The sequence below is a fragment of the Macaca fascicularis genome, chromosome 17 (assembly GCF_037993035.2).
Source record: "Macaca fascicularis isolate 582-1 chromosome 17, T2T-MFA8v1.1".
NCBI lineage: Eukaryota > Metazoa > Chordata > Mammalia > Primates > Cercopithecidae > Macaca > Macaca fascicularis.
This window is the reverse complement of record NC_088391.1, coordinates 36,722,136-36,747,181: the sequence shown is the minus strand read 5'-3', so window position 1 is coordinate 36,747,181 and position 25,046 is coordinate 36,722,136. Positions and strand designations below refer to the sequence as shown.

The 25,046-nt window shown below is 30.6% G+C and overlaps 1 pseudogene; it reads right to left on the bottom strand.

Moving 5' to 3' along the window:
* Nucleotides 1-16,582: 16,582 nt before the first annotated feature.
* The window catches only part of LOC102131192 (ADP/ATP translocase 2 pseudogene), a 53,567-nt pseudogene continuing 45,103 nt past the window's right edge, over nucleotides 16,583-25,046 (bottom strand).

Genomic DNA, 25,046 nt, shown 5'->3' with positions numbered 1-25,046 from the left:
TTATAATTACATGTACTATTTTGGTTAGTTCTATGGAGGAAAATGTTCCAAGTATGTCAAAGAAACTTGATCTAATTTTATTTATTTAGTTATTAAAACACGATAGCATTCCCAAGATACCTGAATAATTTAATTTTATTAAGCAATTACAATGTTTATGTCTGATTAATTTTCTGTTGAACTAAAATAGTGTGTCAATAAACTGTAAAAACATCAATATCCAGCTTACTTATGTGGAGTCCGTGTTGAAAATCAAACTGATTATTTTTTGGAAGCTTAATAAAAATGGCCTTTGAACTGCCCAGATGGAAAAAATCTAAATACAATATAAACAGCAAAAATGTTAGATGGAAATACTAAAAAAAATCTGTTAACTGGCCTGTTTATAAAAATACTGTAACTGTTGAAATTTTATTTTAAATTTGGCTAAAATTTTTTGCTCAATATTTTTATTTATTTTAGTATATTTTGCAAATATTGCACATGGACTGCTGATATATTTTGCTTGGTTAATTTGGTCCAAATTTTTAAACTAAAAAAGTTAAGATAGTTTATAAATTTTATGAGTATATGCATATATATATATATATCCATAAAAATTATAAAAAATATAAATAGGCTGGGCGCAGTGGCTCATCCTTGTAATCCTAGCACTTTGGGAGACCAAGATGGGTGAATCAACTGAAGTCGGGAGTTCAAGACCAGCCTGACCAACATGGAGAAACTCCATCTCTACTAAAAATACAAAAAAAAAAAAAAAAAAAAATAGCCAGGCATGGTGGCACATGCCTGTAATCCCAGCTACTCAGGAGGCTGAAACAGGAGAATCGCTTTAACTCGGGAGGCAGAGGTTGCAGTGAACTGAGATCGCACCATTGTACTCCAGCCTGGGCAACAAGAGTGAAACTTTGTCTCAAATATAAATATACATACACACACACACATATATGTGTATATATGTGTATACATATATGTGGATATATGTATATATGTGTGTATATGTATATGTATATATATAAATAAATAATGTATTCTAAATTCTTTAAAGGAAAAAAGAAAATATTCTAGGCAATTTTTTCAAACATTTGTTAAGATAAACAGTGTTCCCATGGAATTTCATAAGGATTTAGTCAAAAAACATTTTTGTAAAATAAGCCTGGGAAATATTGCATACTTTTCTTTTGTAGATTTAAGATACATGTGATTATTATACATTGTGTTCTTATATCAACATATCTCATATATCCCATAAATACATTAACTTACTATGTACACACAAACATTAAAAAGTAAAATTAGCAAAATTCATTTTAGCTTTTTAAATGCACAGACATATTCCAATAAAAGAAAATGGGTACTTTCTCTCTCTATATGTCATTTAAACATAAAGTCACTTGTTTTGGAACACTAATAAATAATTGCAAATTAGTGCTTTGAAAAAAACTGATCTGAAAGTGTTCTTTGAGAGTATTTCAGTTGGTTATAAGTTGCGTGAAAGTTGAATTTACCATTTTTGAATATCTTCTTGTCTGATGTAGAACAATATATTTTTATCTCATTTAAGTAAAAATTAATTCTATAAATGTTTTGTGAATAAATTTTATCTAGACAAATATAAAATATTTTGTATATCAAAAATATAGTAACTGCATTATTAAAATATTAAGCTATAGTCTTCAGGACTTTTCATGCTTTCTACATATGTTTTGTCCCTATTGGTTGAGATATAGAATCCATTTACTCTGATAAATATACTCTATATATAGTTCTTTTTAAAATCTGAAATATTACTACTTTTTTGGTATATTATCTCTTAGAGAATGTTCTATTGAGTAGTTTTAAAAGATTCTAAATGATTTATGATTTTGTGTGGATAACTAGTGGAGAAAGTTGACATGAGACTGCTTTATATTGAGTACTATTATCCCACTCAGTATCTTGGTTAAGTGTTAATCTGTTAGCCACTAACATGTAACATAGAGTCAGAGGAAGCAGAGGAAGCTAGTAAATCCCTCATCTTATTGGCCCAAAATAAAATACATTTCAAAGAAAGAAAGAAACACATTTTGACAAACTATAACATTAAAGAAACTGATATTACACACTTGCAATTCTCCAAGTTGGAATTCAAGAGAAAGCTTGCTTAATTAAATGAATTTGCAGTCCAACAAATGTCTTGTTCACTTTGTATGCAGTGAGCTTACCAAATTTAATTATTAGTTTATATAGTTGTTTTTCAAACTTGTTAGAATTTTCAAACACTGAATTGCACAATACTGCAGTCATTCAACCACATGTGGCTGCTGACCAATTGTAACAGGGCTAGTCCAAATTGAGATGCAACTCTAAGTATAAAATATACATTAGATTTTAAAGACAGTAAGATAAAATGATTAAAATATTTTAAGATGAGATGTATTTTGGATATATTGCATTAAGTAAAGTATCTTATCAAGTTAATTTCACCTGCTTCATTTTATTTTTTAATGTCACTACTAGACATTTAATGTGCTTCTCATTATATTCCTATTACATAATTTTGCTGTAATAGATAATTGTATACTCTGTGCATAAGGAAAGTTTTACCACTTCTTTTCCAATCTGTATGCCTTTTTAAAAAAAACTTTCCTTATTACACTTCTAAGAGCTCAAATAGACAGTTAAACGAAAATAAAGAAACAGGAAATATTCTTAATTTGCTTATTTATCTCAGAAAAGAAAAAAAGAAAGAAAACCTTTTGGTATTTCACTATTGTATAAGAGAAGATACACCAGAGAACCATTAGGAAATGCACACACACACACACAAATATACACACACACACACACACACACACACACATATATATATGTAGAGAGAGGGGGAGTGACATTGATATTTTAAGGAATTTTCTCATGTGATTATGCATCTGGGAAGTCTGAAATTCCAGGGCAAGCCAGCAGGCTGGAAATTCAGGTAAAATTTAATATTGAAACCTTGAGGCCCATTCCTTGCTTTGGGAAACCTCTGGCATTGTTCCTAAGAACTTCAAATAATTGAATGAGACCCACCCATATTATGGAGTGCAAGTAATCTGCCTCACTCAAAGTCTACTGATTTAAATATTAATTATATGTGATAAATATCTTCACACTTATATCTGGAATGGTAGTGAACAAACAACTGTAAACTATAGTCTAGACAAGTTGACATATAAAATTGACCATTAGAGTATTTAAATATGATGTTAGATGCTGTTTATATTTTGTTATCATACTGAACAAGATTCTTCTATATTTACCTAGTTTTCTAAGATATCAAAAATGTTTCATATCTTCTTCACATGATTTTACTGCCTCTGTTAGAATAAACTTATTTTTGGCATTTTATTCTGCAAATATAGGAAATTTGATTGATTCGTATTTGAATCATAAACCAGCCTTGAGTTCCTGGGCTAAGCCCTGTCATAGTCAGCTTGGGCTTCTGTAACAAAGTGCTACAGACTAAGTAACTTAAACAGCAGACATTTACTTCTCACATATTTGGGGCCTCAGAAGTCAAAGACGAATGTGTTGGTAGATTTGACTTCCGGTAAGAGCCTTCCTCCTGGCTCATAGACAGCCTTCTTGCTTTCTGTCCATTCTGACAATTTTTGCCAGTTGATGGAAATATAGATGACTTAGAATATATAGGTATATTTCTTATACATTCTTATACTATTTATTTTTACTTATGTAAGTACATTAAATAAAATACATCTTTGCCACTTGATTTAAATATATATTACTTAGAAAATATATTTATATACTCTATAAATTATTCTATATTAAATGTGATACAGTAGATTATAATTTAAATTACAATTATATAAGTTTATATCATCTACTATATAACATATAAGTAATCAATATTTCAATTAAGTGGCAAAGATATATTTTATTTAATTATTTAAATTTAATGTAATTATTGTTATAGTTGAGTTAGTTATATTATTTTGCAAGTTAATCTCTATGGGTCACTTTTTTTATACGTCTCTTCTTTCCTGTTAACAACTTGGTTAATGTATTATTTTAATTATTACATTCTAATTATTCTATAGTGTTGCTATAATTCCTGGCAATCTTTTTTATTTTATTTTATTATTTTATTTGTTGCTTTCAATTATTTATATATGCATTCTTAATTTATCATCAACAGATAGAATGGCTGTATAAATACTAGACAGAGTATACTTCAACATAAGAAATTTATAAGATCTTTTAAAATAATAAGAGGGCCAATTCATCAAACAGGTCTAACAATTCCAAAAAAAAAAAAAAAAAAAATTGCACTTAAGAATAGGGCCAATACATGAAATAAAAACTGGCAAAATAAAAGGAAGATATGACCATTATGACCATTAAACAATAATAGTTGGACTCTTAACTACTCCATTTTCAATAATGGATGCAATACCTTGGCAGCAAATCAACAAGGAATTAGAAGACCTGGATGACACGCTAAACCAAATCTCCTAACAGACATCTATGGACCACTTTTTGAACAAGAGAAGATGACACATTTTTTTTCTCAAGCACAAGTGGACATTTGCCAGAATAGACTACAAAACAAGCCTCCACAAGGTTAGGTTAAGGAATTCCACTCTTACAGAGAATCTTCTCTGAAAACAGTGGGATTAAATTAGAAATCAAGGCAGAAGAAAATCTGGAAAATTTATAATTGTATGGAAATTCATCAGAATACTTCTTAAAAAAACCCATGGGTCAGAAAATAACTCACAGGAAAACACTTAGAAAATATAGTGTGATGAGAGAAAACAAGGGCATAACATACCAAGACTCGTTGGACACAGTTAAAGTAGTGCTCAGAGTGTAATTTACTCTCTGAGCTGTAAATACCTGTATTTAAGAAGAAAAAGAATGACCTCAAATTCTTTAGAAAAGAAAACAGAGAGGAAACTAAAGCCAACACAAACAGAATAAAGTAATAAATAGAAGAATAGAGATAAATGAAAGAGAGAACATAGAAACAGAGAATAGAAATCAAACCAAAAGAAACTTTTTTGATAAGATCAATCACTTTGACAAATTTTTAGCTAGACTGACTAAGAAAAAAATGAGAGAAAATGAAAATAAAGTCAAGAATAAAAAGGGGGCCATTACTGGCAACTTTACAGAAATTAAGAAGATTATGAGAGAAAAATATTCGCAATTGCAAACCAAACAAATTAGATAATTTACATAAAATGGACTTATTTCTAGAAAGCAAAAAATTGCCAAATTGAACTCAAAAAGACATAGAAAATCTTAACAGACCTATAATAAATAAAGTGATTTAACTGGTCATCAACAACGTCTTAGAAATAAAAGGATAAGATGGCTTCATTCTTGAATTTTAGCAAATCTTTAGAGAATAATTAACATCCATCATATTCGTACTCTTTCAAAAGTATATGAGGAATAAAATTCCAAGCTCTTCTGTGAGGCCAACATTACTCTGATACCAAAGTCAGAAAAAAATACCAGAAACTAAGAAAACTACAGATTAATATGTTTTTTAATGAATGCAAGCACAAAATACTTAACAACAGCCACAGCAACACCACCACCACCAACACTGACAACAAACTTAGCAAGATGAATTCAACAGTACATTAAAAATGCTATACACTATGACCTTAAGAATTTACCTTAACAATGTGGATTTACCTTAAGAATGTAAGATTGGTTGAACATAAGAAAACGAATCAATGTACTATACCACATTAAGAGAATAAATAAGACAGGAGACCCATGATTATTTTAATAAATGCTGAAAAAGTATTTGAAAAAAATCACCATCTTTTTATCATTAAAACACTAATCAAACTAGAAATAGAAGGAAACTTTCTTAATGTAATAAAGGGCTTATAGTATATAAGTCAAATCTTAAAATAGCATTACTTATAATGTAACTAGAGCACTAATTTTCTTGCCAAATTCAATATATTTTATGTGACATACATCTTACTCAAACTCATTGGAGTCAGTGCTTAAAATAATAACAGAATGTTTCATACATGATAAAATGAACGTAGAATAGGTAATAAAAACTAGATGTGGGCTTATTTATTGTATAGTTTAGTATAAATTATAATAAAATTCTAAAAAATATTGATGGTATTGTCTGTGCTTTGGAGTTCAGCAAACTAGAGTTTAACAGAGATATATATTAAGCATTCTATAGTTATGCATTATTTTTCAAGATTCTCTTTTATTCATTATTTGGAAGATTTAGAAACTAATGATGCACTGTACTAAAACTGCCTTTCTCTTTTTGTCATAAAAAGACACACTAAAACCAGTAATTATAATTTACTTTGAGTTTGTATTTCAACTTGAGTGACATTTATTTTTATTCTTGAATTGTACATAAAGTCATTGGGGGAGAAAATAGGTTAATGCATTTAGTATGCCTGTGTTATAGGAATGAAATACTATTGCTTCAGTCATGGTGTTTGTCTACAACATAATCAGTGATATCCTTAATGGGGTTATGATGCATATTGTGGATTCATTCTTCTGTTTTATGATATATTTCTGGCAAGAGTGAGCTAAAAGTAGAGTTAGTTTCACTGTGTCAGTCATATATGATAAAGAATAGATACCTAACTTAAAGTACTTTTAAGAAATATATATATATGTATGTGTGTATGTATATTATATGTGTGTGTACATATATACATACATATATACACACACACACATATATATGTGTATATATAGCCTCACATATGTATAACCTCATGCCACCAAAAAGTTCAAGGATTGTTTTGGGTTTAGAAATATTTGGATCCATGGGCTGAGATAATTCACTGGGAATCAACCTATCAATCAGTCAAGTCAATCCATGGCTTAGCATGTCACGCTTGGAGGACGTGATTCCCAGGTGAGTCCTGAGCAAATAACCATCAAAGGCTTCAGGATTCTACCCAATTATTTTGGCAACTTCAGTGGAAAAAGTAAACCTTTTCTCAGTATTTCAATAACAGTTCCTGTAAGGTTCTTCTTGGTTTGGCTTGCTTCTCTTACGGTCCTTGGCTATCCCTAAATAACGGTGGTCAATCACTTGATATTCTAATGAGCCACGCCTGCATCATGTGCTCTAGGAATCTAGATGTGAGTCAGTCCTATCAGCACCACAGAAACTGAATGAAAAAGGAACATTTACCAGAGAAAAATCAAGGGACTTCACCAAACCAAAGGTGTATAGATATTAGACAGGCTAAAAAATTTATGTCCATATCATTTAATAATAACTGTTATGATGTTTATGCAGCTGAAAAACTGCCTTCCTCATATACATCAAATTGTTGACATTATAACTTAATTTGTACCCATGCATATTAAAAAGAAAATTCTGTAAGGAATGTGCATTTCTACAGAAACACATCTCAAATTCTACATGTGCTACATTTACACCTTGGAAAATAAAGCCTGCTGTAAACAGATCAGCAATTCTGATTCAATCAATGTTGAAAGAAGAATAAAGGTTGCTCATTTTGAAGATATGTATAATACTTTGATTTCTATAATAATTAGAAACAAAGATCAACCAGCAGCCACTCTAGGATGAAGAGTGTATCAAATAATGAGAAAGTCAGCATATTGCTTATGAATACTCACAAGCATATATTTTTAAGAAATCAATTTGTTACCCATCAAAAAAAGTTATGACTACTATAGCCTCAAAGCGGCATGAGGAATGTTGTCAATAAGCTTGAATATAAAGCAATGATACAACCTAAAACATACTCTTATTTCTCTATTTGAAATATCTTTAATTCTATTTAATTTCTTTAAAATAGTTCTTAATTTTCCAAAAATGTGGATGCCCGATCTCAGTTCTAGGAAGGATTTACCATTAGAATTCAGTAGTTTATTTTTAATCAGTATGTGCTGAATATCTGAGTATTAACTTAAAGTAAAACTGAGTAATATACAAAAACTTGGCTATCAAATTGCTCACAGTCCACTAATATTTATCACCACAAAACAGCACTGAAAAATATGTATTGAGAAAACATATGTGAGAAGGTAAAGGATTCTATATTTGGACGGGCCAAAGAAACAATATAAACAAGTATTACTTAAAAAGTGTTTTCTTTTTGTAATACACATAGAAGTGTATCTATTAAAGGAGAAAGCATTACATGAAAGAGGAATACTGTAAAAAAATGCACATTTAAAGTATAAGGCATTTGTGTAAAGAAAAGGCATTTCAATGAAATTGATTTATTTATTGTCTACGGAGTCACTCAGAATTTCTGGGAAGCGAATCTATTGCCAGGCTTTTAGAACTCTACTTAATTATCCAATAGACTTGTATTTTATCCCATTAACTAGCAATCTTCAAATATTTCTATCTCAGGAAGTTTTCACATTCTTGTAAAGACTGACAAGTCCAAAGAGCTTTAGTTGGGTTGGATAATTTAGGTGGATAGTCTCTATAGTAGAAATTAAAATGGAGAAACTGTTAAAATATTTATTTAATGTTTTTAACTGAGTTATACAAATATTCCACATATCGACACATTTCAATATAGAACAAAATTAACATTTATTAATATAATTACTAATCTTTTCTGTGAAGTCTTTTAAGTATTGAGAAGTTGTGACAGAAGAAAATTTTTCAAGATTTTAATTCTCACTTTAAACTGTACATTTTAGTATTGTTATTAGGCACCGTTGTTTGTTTTCATTGTAGTGACTGACTTTCTTGGTTCATCTTCCAGAAAATATCTGTCAAATACCCAAGTATGAAAAGTCTAGCTGTCTGTGAGTCTTTAGAATAAAAACAGTGATCAATGAAAAAATAGCAAATTCAATGCAGAAAGCAAATAATCACTCATGTGTTTTCCCAAAAACAACTGTCATATGGTATGCAGCAGCAATTCTTTATGCTTTCTTCCATTTTGTTCCTCAAAGAATAATGTAAAAATACATATTTGAGGGTATAGATTTAATAAAATTAATGTTTTGTACTGTTTTAATCAAGGACATTCTAAATGAAGAATAAAACAGTAATTTAAAAAATAATTATCAGTGTGCAGCAGTAAATATTAAAATGATTTTCAGAACGGTTTGGTGCTACTGGCTTAATTTGTGCCAAGGGGCAAGAAATTTTACCCAATGTCACTTTTGCACCATTAGGTAAAATTTCCACATAGTGACAAAGGAAAAAAAAAACTTAATGTAATTATGAATATATTTTGATCCCACAGACTCCTGAAAATGTCTTGCAAATTCCCAGGGACTATGGGTCACATTTTGAGAACTGTTGTCTTAGGTAATTAGAAGAAACAGAAAATTCAAAGCTGACATATATGAATTCCAGATATCTGCCAGGGATGGTAGTTATAGGTTTTAAAATTTTACTGCATATGATGACTTTCTTATATTTGGATTCTAGAGATTTAGTTAATTTGACCCCAAATTGAACATGATTGGAGGGAGGCAAGGTCCACGTTCTCAGTTAAGTGGCTTACGCCTGTAATCCCAGCACCTTGAGAAGCCGAGACAGAATGATCACTTGAGCTCAGGGGTTTCAGACCAGCCTGAGCAACATTGTGAGACTCCCATTTCTACTGAAAATAAAATAAAAAAAATAGCTGAGTGCAGTGGCATATGCCTGCAGTCTCCGTTACAGGTAGGAAATTGAGGCAGGAGGATCCCTTGAGCTCAGGAGTTTGCGGTTGCAATGAGCTCAGGAGTTTGAGGTTGCAATGAGCTATAATCGCACCACTGCACCCCAGTGTGGGTGAAAAAAAAAACAAAAAACAAATTATTGTTTGATATTGCAGGTTAAGAGGCAACAGGAGGCTGAAATGGATCATAATGACAATTATAAAAAGCAAGGAAAATGATTAGTTTAGAAATCAACAAAAACTGATAATTGATTTAATGGAGGGATTGAGTCAAAGTACAGTGTTCATTCATCCCTCAGGTATCACATTTTTTGACCAAGTTAGTAATGATGTTTTTACTTGAGGCGAAGTTGGCTGCCCAAAGGTGTATTGAGTTAATTCAAGACAATGTGTGACTATACATTTCACATGCTTTTTAAAAACATGTTGATGTGATGGTACTTATACAGAATAATGGTCAAGTAGAGATATATAATGAAATAGAATGAATAGTAAGAAACATTCTTGGGAAAGCAAGGGAGCTATAGAACCAATTCAGGCATCAGCCATACAGATGAACCAATTGGAGACTATGAGGATTCCTCCTCTAGCTGTGTGTATTATAGTCCTAGTATCTGAAGCTTTCATCTCTGTTCCCCACTATCCAACACACTGTGTGATATGGAGTAAATAAGTAAACAAATAAAAAGCATCTAAGGACAAAGCAAAGAACAAAATTCCAGAGAAGATAATATTTTTGAAGATGGCAGAGCAAGTACATAATGAATGGTGAAGGTAACATCACAGGAATAATATGAAATAGTCTCGTAATAACTTGATTCTAGAAATAATTTTAAAAATTATACAGGCAGTATTATAAATGAATGATGAAGAGATACTTTATATGCTACTGTTAGGAAAATTAATGAGTAATTAAAATAACTTAGTTTCACACACTGTAAAACAATACATAACAGTCAAAATAAAGTGTTAATGTTAACAACACAAACAATCCAACAGAAAAAACATAGAGGTAAATATTTATCCACTGCTATGCAAGGATTTTCTAAGCATAAAAAAAAATGAAAAAAATAGAGAAATAATTCATGCGACAAAATTAAAATTAAAATATGCAAAAAATTAGAAAAGAAAAAAGAAAGAAGACAGGAAAAATGCTAGCAACAAAGATAAAATATCAGCACTCTTATGGAGATATAATTTTTAAGACATAAACATGTAATTCTTTGCTTTTGTGTACTCCTACTTTTATGCCTTCCACCATGAAAAAGTATGAAAGAGAACACATAAGAACGTGCTACAAGAAAAACTTCTCTTCCTAGTTGCCACAATGGAAAGAAAAGTTGTGTTTATTGTAAGACGGATTAGAGCCACATCCTGTCTTAAACTCTTTATATTCACGTTCTCATTAAATTACTATTTTCAAAAATTAAAAAATGGAGAAATAAAGATAGTAATATCTGACATAAAACGTTTGTTAATAAACATGTTTGAATTAAAGCTCAAGAGAATTTTTCTTCCAACTGTCAAATGTTGAAAATTGACACCACTCAGTGTGAGTGGGTGAAAGAAACATTCCAATACATTTATCTTGTAAGAGTAAATTAGTGTCATTTTTATTTTTAATTATTTATGTTTATACTAAATGCCTAATAAATATTGGCACTTTATATTTATTATAAAAACATAAATAATATTGATCAGAGACCGAGATGATGAATAGCTAAAATTAGCACTTCGGAAGAAAAGGAAAAATAAATGTTCAAAAAGCCCATGTAATCAGTCAACATTGTCAAATGCTATGCATGTGTGGAGATGGTAGAGTTTCAAGTACTGAGTTTGTGGTTATTAGTGACATTTCACATTTCCAGATTACCAGTTTTCTATGATATATATACAATATCATCGTGAGAGAATGAGCAAGAGAAAGAGAAACTCAAGCAATAAAGAGTAAGAACTTTCCTCACTTAAAATTCCTTACCATCTTCTGCTATAGAAAATTGGAGGATATTTCTCTGTAATATTCAAGGTGATGCTTAACCCTCTCTCTGTTCATAACTTATCCTCTTCAATAGTTTGCTATATTAATTTTCCTCCTGAGTAATTTTGATATCATTATACTTCTGCTTATTTCACATGTCAGTGTTTATAATTGAATGCTTAATACTATCTCTGAGTATGAATTTGTTAAAATAATAGGCACCATATACCTGATGAATATTAATTGAAGTAATGATAAATATTTCTCCAATAGACATAAAAATGTCAACTTTGAATATCTCTGATGCTTTTCTTGTAATATATTAAACTATAATAATGTGAATAAGAGACCTATGTACAATAATGTTAAATTTTCTCACACTTCCTACTTTTTCTCATCTTTCCTCTCCTGCTTTTCTCTTTCTCTCTTACTATCTTTACAAAACATAAGTCACAAATTTAACATATTTGTTATCAGTAAGGATATTAACAGGGAAGCAATTCTAGAAAAGGATAATAAAATAACTAGAGTTCCAGTAATTCATCAAGTGAAATAAATAGTTCTCTATAGGTAATTAAGAATGATCAGCTGGATCCTCCATCTGCTCGGGGAGCATGAATTCCCTGCTCTCCAAGAAAATAGTTGTTTTTCTTTTACCCCTCCAGGAACCTACATTTTATCAAATGAAAGGTAAAATTAACACAGTAATTTGACAAGCCCTGATAAATTTTACATATTCATCTTCCATCATTCATATTCTATGATCATAACTAATTAAATATCTGCTTATATTGACACTTAATTACCTTGTGTAACATACAGATACACAATAACAGTTTGTTAGAAAATGAATATATGTTACATATGAGCATTTTTCCATTTTTCAAAATCAAAAAACGATTCCAAGATATCATCATATTTCTCCTACCTGAAATATCCAATTTCCCCTCATGTTATCTTCTGGCCATGGTATCTAACTATTGCAATACCACAGCTAGAAGATAAAATGGGGAAAATCTATGTAACCATTGGTTTGTTAATGAGTGTTTGGATAAATAACAAAAGCTCAATCATGAAAGACATCAATAAAATGGATTTCCTTTATTTTGACAAATTTACTATCCTAATACAACGTGTTCATAATAGAGAAACCTGGGTGTGAGATATCCTAGATCTCTATTATTAATATATTGAATTTTTGATAAATCTAGAACTGTAATGAAATGATACATTTATTTTAAAGAAACTTGGAGGAATATTTTAAAATGTAAAAAAATTGAGAAAATCATTTATTAAAATTCTGTAGTACACTATGTTTAAAATATAAAGCCCAATAATATGACTTGTAGGATCTTTTAATATGGTTAACAACATCCTGAATGATATATTCTTCATCAATCACTGTCTCAGCCTCATCTTGAACCACCCTTTCCCTTAATGCACATCATGATCCTACTTCCCTGTTCTTTCAGTACCACAGTTTGTAGCTGGATTGTTCATTCATTGGGATCTCCCGGAAGTGATATGTGCCACTTCTAGGCCTGGCCCATAACCCTTCCAAATGTCTCTTCTTTTCATTTCTGCCTTCTAGCTAAATAGAATGGAAATAATAATGACAACTTTGGAATCCACCAGTTGACAATGATACAGATCGAGTTCCTGAATAACTGTGTGTGAAGTAGGCCTTGATTGACCTGAAATGTTATTTGAAAAACAAGTTAATTTATTATACTCTAATCACTAAATGTTAGAAATTAATTTGTTATTTTAGCTTAGGCTTTCAAAACTGTCACAGAATTGTAGTGAGGATTAAATTACAGTAATACATAGTGAAGTTCATGGAACAAAGATTGGCACATACTAAGCACTCACTCATAGATTCTCATTCATATTATTCTTAACTGATAAATTATAGTAGTGTACATTTATGGGGTACAGTGTTATCTTTTGATATATGTACACAACATGAAATGATTAAATTAAGCTAATTAATATCTATTATCTCACATCACTTTTTTGTAGTGGCACATTTGAAATTTACATGCTTATTTTGAAATATACAATACATCATTATTGACTACAGTAATCTTGCTATGCAATAGATCTCAAAATTTTTTTCCTCCTGTTTAACTGGAACTTTGTAGCCTTTGAAAAACATCCCCTATTCTCATCCTTCCCACTCCCCCAGGCTCTGGTAATCACTATTATTTCTACTACTATGAGTTTGACATTTTTAGATTTCAGAAATAAGTTACATCATGTGGTACTTGTTTTTCTGTATCTGGCTTGTGTCACTTATTATAATGTCTTCCAGGTTCATCCATGTTGTCATGGATTTTATTCTTTATAATGGTTGAATAGAATTCCATTATATACACAATGCCAGGTTCCATTGTATACGCAATGATGTCCCAGATAGGACTCCAAAAGCACAAGGAAACACAAATTAAAATAAGTGGGATTACATCAAACTAAAAACTTCTGCACAGCAAAGGAAACAATTAACAAAATCAAGAGACAACTCTTAGAGTGGTCAAAAGTGTTTCAAATTATCTGATAAGGAATAAGTAAAAGATTCAAACAGCCTAATAACCAGAAAATAAATAATCTAATTATAAAATAAGAGAAAGACATAAGGAGTATGTACAAATGACCAATGTGTTCATGAATGAATGCTTGACATCACTAAATATCAGGGAATTGCAAATTAAAATCAGAATGAGATATAATTCATAACTCTTCTTGTTATCTGATTTTTAAATGTGCACTTATTTTAGTTATCGTTATCTGCACTGTAAATGTTTATATTTTAAGTCTAAAGTATAAAATATGATATATTTTAAAGTCTAGGCTGCAGAATTTTTATCTAATTTATCCTCTAATTTTCTACAATACCATTCTCATGCCTTTTATGGTTAAGGTCCTTAACATATGACAGGAGCTAAGATGGCTTGTACTCATGTTCTTAAATTTGAAATGTGCCATGAACTATGTATTATTTATAAGAATTATTTTCTTAAACTTTGACTTCCTTATTCATGCATAATTTAAAATAACAATATTAATAATTTGTGAACATTTTATTTGATTCCAGGACATTTTTCTTTATATTTTTAGACTACGAAGCTTTTAGGGCAGACTAGGATATTGTATATATTGAGGTATTAAGTTTTCCAAACGTATGAAACTAACACACAGAAATATAGTCTGAAATACTTTTATTCCTTTTGCTGTTGTTACCTGATCTAAATAAATGTCTTTTTTATAAACTTATTTTTTGTTACGTTGCCAAAGGATAGGCATGGTGTTAAGGATGAAGGCAAGTTATGAGCCTAACCTCAACTCTGAGGCTTAAAAAAATTCCATGCAGAATTAGGAAATATTGTGTAGCTACATTATTTAAGGAGTAGAAACAATTCTTCTTGTTGTAACCTAATGATCATGCCAATGCGAACTGTTTAAAGTGTTTCCCTAAACATCTGTTAATTGTTATGTATACAAGTCTATAGAGAGAAAAATAGAGAAATGCTGCTGCTGTAATGAGGTTAGCATCACAATCAGTAAAAGAAATCATTGCATCATCAAGAACGATCTTAATTAGACTTTTCTTTAGGTTGCATCCAGGTGTAAGAATGCCAGTAAAACATTATTAATTCTTTGTTTGAGAAATATGGACATGTACTTCCAATTTTCTGCTTGCTACTACCTATGGAAAAAAAAATAGCTTAGAAAGCAGTTTCACAACATGAAAATGGGGCTGTCTTTTTAATAAGATTTAAGTTCTATTTTGCTCATAGTAGAAGGTTTAAATTCTAGAAATAGCACAATAGTATATTTCTTATCATATCAATAAAGTAAAAAGAAATGTTTTATTGATAGCCATGCTCATACATTTTGCTCAATTTTATTGTTTTAATTAAAATATGTTTATACTATTAATAAATATTTTAATAAAATAATGAATAAATGTCTGAATATTCAGAAATTCATGAAATGAGATAAATATCACTTTTATTTGTAAATCTTTCTTGTATGAACATAATGTATTATGCTTTCTATATATATTTGATTATTTCCTTCTAAAGCTAAGTATTAAGTTGCTTTCTTTTTTAATATAATCCCATATAAAATAATTGTATCTAATATTTATATAATGCGTACTACATGTCTTGTGATATTCTGAAATCATTTAATCCTCATAGAAACTCTATGAGATGTTACTCTTATTCCATTTAAGTGAGAAAACTGAGAGGGAGAATTTAGATAACTGGCTCCAAATTATTGAGCTAGTAAGTGTCACAGTAGGAAATTGAATCATGTCTACATTTAAATTCTAAAGTTTATTTGATTGACCACTATATTCCAATTTTAAACGAATACTAGCTCTGAAAATTATTTTCATTTCCCAGAAGACTGACCTTCCTAGAGGGGCTTATCTTACTTACAGTGAATTTTTTAAATATAAATCTTCTAAGTAATATTTACATACTTGTCTTTTATCATCAACTACTTAATGAGTATGCTGTTATATAAATATAAAAGTTACATTGATTGTAAGTATATCAATCTGTGGGGTAATAATTATATACACAAAATATTACTTTTGGTAATATTAAGCATTACTTTAAAAACATATTTTAAAATATGCTCTTTAAATCAGCCATTTAATTTTATCATTCTGAAGTTGACCATAATGAATAAAATTAGAAATACATTAACAGAACTAGATGAAGAAATATGTTTTTCTGTAATAAAATCCTTTTTATTATATATTTTAAAATTATTATTTTTTAATTTCTCAAAATTTGATCACCAATTATTGCCATATTTCATGTTTGAAAATATATTGAAGGATACACAGTAAAGCTGGTAGAGGTCACTGAAAATGAGAAATGATAAAGTTTAAAAGGTTACAGGTAGAAAGTAGAAATATCAGGAATCAGAATGGTGACATGATGAGAACTGAGCAAAGCAAGAATAATGACTCAAATCTTATAGGGCCATTTCTCAATCTCTGTAAGTCACTTAAGGTATCACCATTGCTATTATCACTATTTTTGCCATCAGGAGCAGTACTCTCATCATCATCACCACTACCACCAACACTAAAAATAAAGGACAGAATAGTTTAGACAGAAATATTACATAAAATGAGAGAAAGATAAATTTGAATGGCAAAATTCCAACTTTTTAAACAGAGATCCTCAATTTGAGTAAATCTTTTCCAAAAGTTGAATGTAATAAGTCATCTTCCTCTTAACTGAGTAATGGGAATAAACCCAAGAGTATGAACTTGGTTTTGAGATTAAGGAATATGTGTTAAATATTAGCATAGTAATTATTCACAAAATTGAAAATCCATAAAAGAAAATGATTGTGCCAAGAGAAGAACGAATAAGAAAGGTGGTCGCATTCATGAAAAAAATTAGAAAGGTATTTTTCAAGCAGGAAAAGGTAGATGATAGTGCAGAATTTCAGCCATTTTAGAGTGTAACAGAGTTAAAATGTATTTGCCTTTATTTGACTTTAGTCTTGGCTATAGAGCTCTACTATGTAAATAACATATATCTTATAGTAAAGTCTAGCATGATTTGGGGTAATCTCTAAAGGGTAGGAGCAAACTCATCAAGAGGGACTATTAAAGCAATTTGAACCTATTCATAAAATATGTTTTATAGGCAGAAAACACTAAGGTTATTTCCCTTTTGCTATCTTTGTGGAGCTGGTTCTGTGCAGAGTGTGGAAACTGTGAAATGAAGAAACCATCTATGCTAGTTGTGGGGGATGGGCATCTTGGCTCATGTAATCCGGGGTATGTTATATTTTGTGATCCATTAAAGATATGAAGGGAAGAGAAATATGCATTCAACTATGGCTAGTATTTTATATTCAAACATCATCAAATATTTCACTATTTTAATGAAATAACGGTCACAACACTCATCTAAGGCAAGTTATATTTTTGGCGATGTTTTTTATTTGATTCTTAGACCTGTAGGTAAGATGCAGAACTCTATCTTGTCCATGGTCTGCAGATTTGTAATGAAACCAGACTCTGACTTCCTTATGATAGGAGTGGGAGGTGGACAGTTTCTTCTCTGGGATAGCAAATTCCAGAAGCATTCTTGGAGAATTTCTGGATTTTTCTTATTTTAGCACTAAACAGTCCAAAGGAAACTTAGCTTTTTCCTACATGATATCTATGAATTTGACTCTTTTTCTTATAAAACACTGTATATCTTTGGCCAAATAATTTTTTACCTTTACAAATAGGTGAGAAAAGAAATTGTTGCCCTGCCTCAGTTACTTTGAATTTCAGTTTAAACTCAATTGAAAACTTAATTAACTTTTTTGATGAATGCTGATGTCCGTGAAAATTCTGAACCTACTTAGATTCTCTTAATATTATTATTGTTCTTTAGAATTTACCAGAAACTTAGAAACTATCACTTTTCCTCAAGTTGATTTCTACAGAACAAGCAAAGAGGAGACTTAGTATTTTTACCCTAGCCCTGAGAAAGAAAATATTACTTGAGTTACTAGTGTTATCTTATACAAATTTAGAGAAAGATATTCTGGTTAGTAGAATTTCGATGATAATAGATTCACAAGTCACTACAAACCATTCACATATGATTCATGAGAGGATTTGACGGTGGCTACTGAGAGTTATTGCAAGGACCTAGATATTGTGACGAAATGGTAGCAGGTTGTGGATTGAGAGGTATATGCTATTTTCTTTTAAGTTTATTTTATTTTGCAGAAGCAGATATTCAAAAGAAAAAAAAATGACAAGTTTTAAGAGATTCAAGAAAGCAGTGATCTAGCTAGGCATGTAGTTACAAAAAAATAGATTCCAGGAAAGAGTATAGGTTATACTCTTTAAGTAATCTTCAAATAGCTAATACAATTGTATTTTTCTTGATTTGTAACATTGTTTATATTTATTATATTACAGTTTTCAGGTAACTGAAATAACATATGTGATTTTTATTTAGCGATGAATATTTTATTCAAGTGAGAAAATGTTCTCTATGTTTTATGCCAAAATGTTGACTGCATTTTCAATAATAAAATAGAGCATTTTCTATAATGTTTTAACTCCATTTTCAAATTCATGTATTAGTTTTTAAGAGAATACAATAATGTGAATTTTTTAAATTAAAAGTTTCATCATCATAGAAGTTATAAAGGACTTTATATGCACATTTTCTGCTAGTAAATAATATTTATCTGATAGCAATCGAGTCTTATAGGAAGATATGATGTTGCAACATGCAAATTCTACCCTTTCGAAAAAGTTGAAGACATACTCAGATTTTATAAAGTTGTTACTGTATTATAATAAACAAATGGGAAGATTAACTGGGAAAATGGAATTTAAATGACTTTTTAAAAATTGACCAGCTTTGTGGTTAGAGTCTTCAGATAATTATTGCATTTCCTGAGATAATAACTGCAAGGCTGCTTTGTAAGGTAAAAGTTCAACATTTTAATAATTACAAGTGACTATAAGGTTATGATAGACATACAAAAATCAAAATTCATCATGGCCATATTGTAGTATCTCCTGAACAGTAATAGACAAATGGAACATTGACTTTTGGTTTCTTATTCGATTTTAGAGTAATAATGATGATGATGATAATAATAATATAAAAACATATTATTGAAAAATACAATTTGGGGGATGTGAATAAGTAACATCACATTTTTATTGTGAAAATAAATATATTTTAAGAATATGTTCAGAGAATACATATGACAGATAACTAAAAATTCATAATAGATTTAAAATGTTATATTGGAAAAACATACTGCATATGGAGATGTGGGGCTAGGTGTTTGAAATCAGCAATAATACAATAAATTCTTATCAGGTCAAAGGTCAAAGCTCTTTGTAAAAAGGGTTGTTATTTTCTACCCCAAGTTCTCAATATGTTTTAAATAACCATAGAAAACAAACAATTGCCATTAATTTTATGTGTATCTGGTTGTATTTATATAATGAAGCATTTGAAGTAGCAAAACTCGTTTACTTATACTCGAATGAATCTTATAAGTTCCAAGCAAAATATCACTTTTAAAAACCTTCTCCTAAGAAAAGGATAGGATAATATATCTAGAAATTTCATGTCTACCAATAATTATACAACTTATTAAGAAGTTTCTACAGTCCAGGTTCGAATGCAGCAATATTTAATGACATGATGAAAATGTAAAATATTTGCAGTGTTATTGTTTATAAATTATTATCAATGAGATTTAGACATGCATTTTTTAATGCATTATTCTTATATTGGCACAAAAAAGCCATTACTCTATGGGTTTTAATCTAACCTCACAGTTATTTATTGAAGTTATTAATTTTATAACTAAAGGTTAGTGGAAATCAATAAACAAGTCTTCATTATATAACTCTTATAAAACACAAAATTATTTAAATGTTTACCTTAATACATTTTTAGAGTTCTTTCTAAGCTTACTATAATTTTTTTCTAAAAATGGGTTGAAATGCAGGAGAATATGTTTAAAACAACTATCACTTAAATATAGTATGCTTCAAATTGACCTGTTCTATGTAATTATTACCAAATAGGTCTTTGATATATTTCAGAGGAATGTTAATTCTTAAGTTACTTGATTTTATTAATTATCCATTGTTTTGATCTTTTTTTAAATTGATTGTCTTCTATATTGGACATCAGAGATAATGCTTTGAATTATTACCACAATATTACAAAGCAATGCTTCACAAAGTGTGGCTAAACATAAAAAGAAAGCAGAGGATAATGAAGTATCTAAAATATTCAGAATAGTGTATACTGAACTGACAAATTGTTAAACATTCGTGGTTCTGAAACACCAATCCCTTATCTGCTAAATTTCTAAAAATTCTTAATTACTGATTTTCTCTCATATTTTCAGTGCTAAAATTAGCTCTCAGAACTTGTCAGACACTGGAATTGGCTTAGTCTTTCATCTGATTGGACAATTTAGTATAGTGCTGAACAGTGGGAAATTTTCTTAATTATTTTCAACAAATATTTGCTATGCACCTTACATTGTGTACGTTTCACTAGAAAACAATGATTCAAAGATGAGGAAGAAAGCAGTCATATCCCCCAGCAATTCACTTTCACTCATACACACAGACTATCCAATAGAAATGATATAAAACATACCACTAACACAAAGGATTGGGTAAGACATTAAGGGAAATCAGAATCTTCATGGAGTACACAATGATTACTTTATATTTTATAGGATGAATGTGCAGGAGTGTATGCCAGGTAGAGAAGAAGATTAATGCCTTTCCAGAGAAGAGTAAAGAAGTGTCCAAAAATATGAGACAGTAAGCTGCTCTGGGAACTTCAGTTAGTTGGTAGCTCTAGAGTATGAATTGCAATGATGCAGAACATCTGGGAAGGAAGTAATCAGAAGTCAGAGTACAAATATTTCATTAGATGAAAAGAAATAAATTAGTATTTACTTCAGAAAATATGTGGTTGTGCATATGTCTGTGTGGGCCTTCATGCTTGTGTGTATCAGTTTTGTATAAAAGAGCTATTGTAGTTATTTTAATATTCAAAAGGGATTACTTAATCTTTAATATTGAGGGAGTCTGGACCTTTTATTGGAAGACACCAATCATTATGTACAGCGATCTACAGATCCATGGCCTCTGTTCCCTACAATCCGTTACACATTTAGTTTTCATTTTTATGTGTTAGATATTATTTTATTTTCATTTTAGTAGTTTTGGGGAAACAGATGGTGTTTTGTTGCATAGAAAAGTTCTTAAGTGGTGATTTCTGGGAATTGGTGCACCCATCACCCAAGCAGTGTGCACTATACCCACTGTGTAGTCTTTTATCCCTCATCCTCCTCCCACTTTTTCCTCTGAGTCTCCAAAGTCCATTATATTATCCTTATGCCTTCGTGTCCTTATAGCTTAGCTCCCACTTATAAGTGAGAACATATGATATTTGGTTTTCCATTCCTGAGTTACTTCACTTAGAATAATGGTCTCCAACCCCATCCAGGTTGCTGCAAATGTAAATGCCATTATTTCCTTCCTTTGTATGGTTGAGTAGTATTCCATGGTGTGTGTGTTTGTGTGTGTGTGTGTGTTTATTTATATAATCTCACATTTTCTTTTCCCACTTATTGGTTGGTTTACCAGTTTCTTGCTAGTGATTCTCAGTTGAGAGACATAATTGATTTCTTCTTGCAGAAAAATTCTCTTCTGCTGTTCGTTTTTTCATTTGTTGATCCTTCACTTGGCCAGGCTCAGTGTTTTTTGAAGCAAAATGCTTATTGTAAATAATGAACAAATTTAGATCCCTGGGGGAAGAAGTGAAAGTCACCACAGTGTAATCGTATTATCAAATTCTATCCTTTACCACTCACAACTGTTTTGTTCCTTGGTCATGTTGTTTCTATATAGAGATTTAATATTGTTTTTTTTAATTTTAAAAGATAACAACATGTATAAAGTGTGGGTATATTTAACGAGACCTTAGTTATCAACCAAACCAGATAACAAACAAATTAATATTACTAAAATATTATGAGCAAAAGTTACTAAAGACACCATAGCTTGTATAAGTTTTGAAAAAACTACTTGAAAAAAAAAATTCTATAATAAAATATACTAACAAGTGGAAAAGCATTTAACTCTCTCATTTTTAATGTTACTGGCTGATTTTATAATAAAGATTCTGAAACCATTTAGAGAAAGCACTCATAAAATTATGTAGGTTTTTTAAAGTTGAAATCCTTAAACTTTTGACTTCTTGTCACACTTGAAAAGTTATTTCTTTTTCCTGTTTCTTTCTCTTTCTCTCCTTCTTGTATTCCCTTCCTTTTCCTTTTCTTTGTCTTAAAAAAAAAAAAGCAAGTTCTGGCACATGGTAGACATTTAGTGTATGTTTTTGAATGAATGAATGACAATATGTCATTATCCTGTTGCTGTAGAATTATTTTTATTAGCATGTATTTTTAGTAATGCAAAACAGAATAAGAAAAGAAAAAGGAGATTGTTGCATCACGAAGAGCCCTGTGTTTGCATAGAATGGATGTTCAAAAAATGTAGAACTCAAAAAATATAATATTGTCATGTCATTATACATAATTGTAAAAACTTTTAGTTGCTCAAAATATTAAACAGGCATTTGTTGATGGAAAACAAATATTTACATGTCTTAGTGAATATATCTTCAATAAGTTGTTTTAAATAGTTTAGTAAAATAGATAATGGGTCCTTGCTCCTTTTGATATTTAGCTTTTGTAAGTTTGTTTTTTAATACAGAACATTTTAATACAATCTCCCAGATAGGGAAATGTATCTATATATACTATTTTATTATATTGCAGTGGGTACTCACCATCAATTTTTTGACACTATATTTAGGCATTAATGACTCTTCAAATATAAATCTAATAGACTCTCTTCAGTAATTTTCATTAAAAATCTAGAGCACTTCTCTTTATATCTTTATAGTTGTCAATATTTTATGACAGCATTTTATATTATTTACTAATTTTTAAACAGTATTACTTTTACAGGAAAATTGATAGGAAGGTACAGGGAATTCCCTCATATTATTCTCCTTTCCTCCCCCTCCCCTTGATTTCTCCTACTATTTAAATGTTGTATTAGAATGATACATGTGTTATGATTGACGAACCAAGATTGATACATTATGATTGACTACTGTTATCAACGTTACGCTTCACTCTTTGTGGTGTACATTCAATAGGTTTTTACAAACATCTTGTAACTTGTGTTCATCATTACACAATCATACAGGATCGTTTTACTGCCCTAAATACCCCGTGCTCCAACTATTTATCCTTTCCTTCCCTATTATGAACCTCTGGCTACCAGTGATCATTTTATTGTCTCCACAGTTTTGCCTTTCTCAGAAAGCTGTATGATTGAATTTATACAGTATAAAATTTTTCAGATTGACATTGTTCACTTAGCAATATATTTTTAAGGTTCTTCATCTCTTTTCCTAGCTTGATAGCTTATTTCTTTTTACAGCTGAATAATCTTCCACTGTATGGATGTGCCACAATTTATTTATCCATCTTGGCTGCTTCTAGGTTTTGACAGTTATGAGCAAAATTACTGTAAACACTCATGTGTAGGTTTTTCACATCATTTGTATAAATGACTATGATTATGATTGTTAGATTGTGTGGTTTAGCTTTGAAAGAAACTCAGTCTTCCAAACTGGCTTTGTCAATTTTCATTCCCACCAGCAATGGATAAGAATTCCTGTTGCTTCACATTCTCGTCTGCAGTATCTATTGTCAGTTCCTTCCTTCCTTCCTTCCTTCCTTCCTTCCTTCCTTCCTTCCTTCCTTCCTTCCTTCCTTCCTTCCTTCCTTCCTTCCTTCTTTCCTTCCGTTGTTTGGCTTTTCTCTCTATATATATTCAATTGACCATTCTCTCTGTAAAACTGTCCCTTGTTTGTAATCCATAACAACACTTCATTTTGCCCTACAGAGACTACTTCTAGTTCTCTTTAAAGCAATGCCTGACCGGGCGCGGTGGCTCAAGCCTGTAATCCCAGCACTTTGGGAGGCCGAGACGGGCGGATCACGAGGTCAGGAGATCGAGACCATCCTAGCTAACACGGTGAAACACTAAAAAATACAAAAAACTAGCAGGGCGAGGTGGCGGGCACCTGTAGTCCTGGCTACTCGGGAGGCTGAGGCAAGAGAATGGCATAAACCTGGGAGGCGGAGCTTGCAGTGAGCTGAGATCCGGCCACTGCACTCCAGCCTGGGCGACAGAGTGAGACTCTGTCTCAAAAAAAAAAAAAAAAAAAAAAAAAAAAAATGCAATGCCTTCCCTCTGAGATCTCATAAATATATATATTCCTCAATATGTCATCATAGATACTCTTCTTCACTCCTCATAAACCATTCCTGAGAAAGTGCATATACAAAAATGACTTCACCTAATGCTAACGCAGACTCATAAATAATCTGTAGTGGATGTCTACCTGACACTTTTCCTCAAACTTTACATGTAATTATCAAATTCATCATATTAGATTCTCCATCAAACTTATGTCTTGATTATGGCACTGCTTCCTTCTGTCAGAAACAAGCCAGAAACACACTTGCAAACTGTCAGTAATTCTAATGTGTTTTTCTTCATCTCTTGAATCCGACCACGAAATAAGACATGCGGGTGCAACCTTTTAATTATCTTTTTTGTGTGTGTGTATACTATTCTCTCCATTGTCGCTTGTATCATTCCAATAACATTTTAGGTCATATTTATTCTTTGTTCCATTAGTTCCTCATGATCTTCAAAATAAAATCACATCTCAGCATGCCCTATGTTGTCATATTTAATATATTCTTTATAATCTTTATTT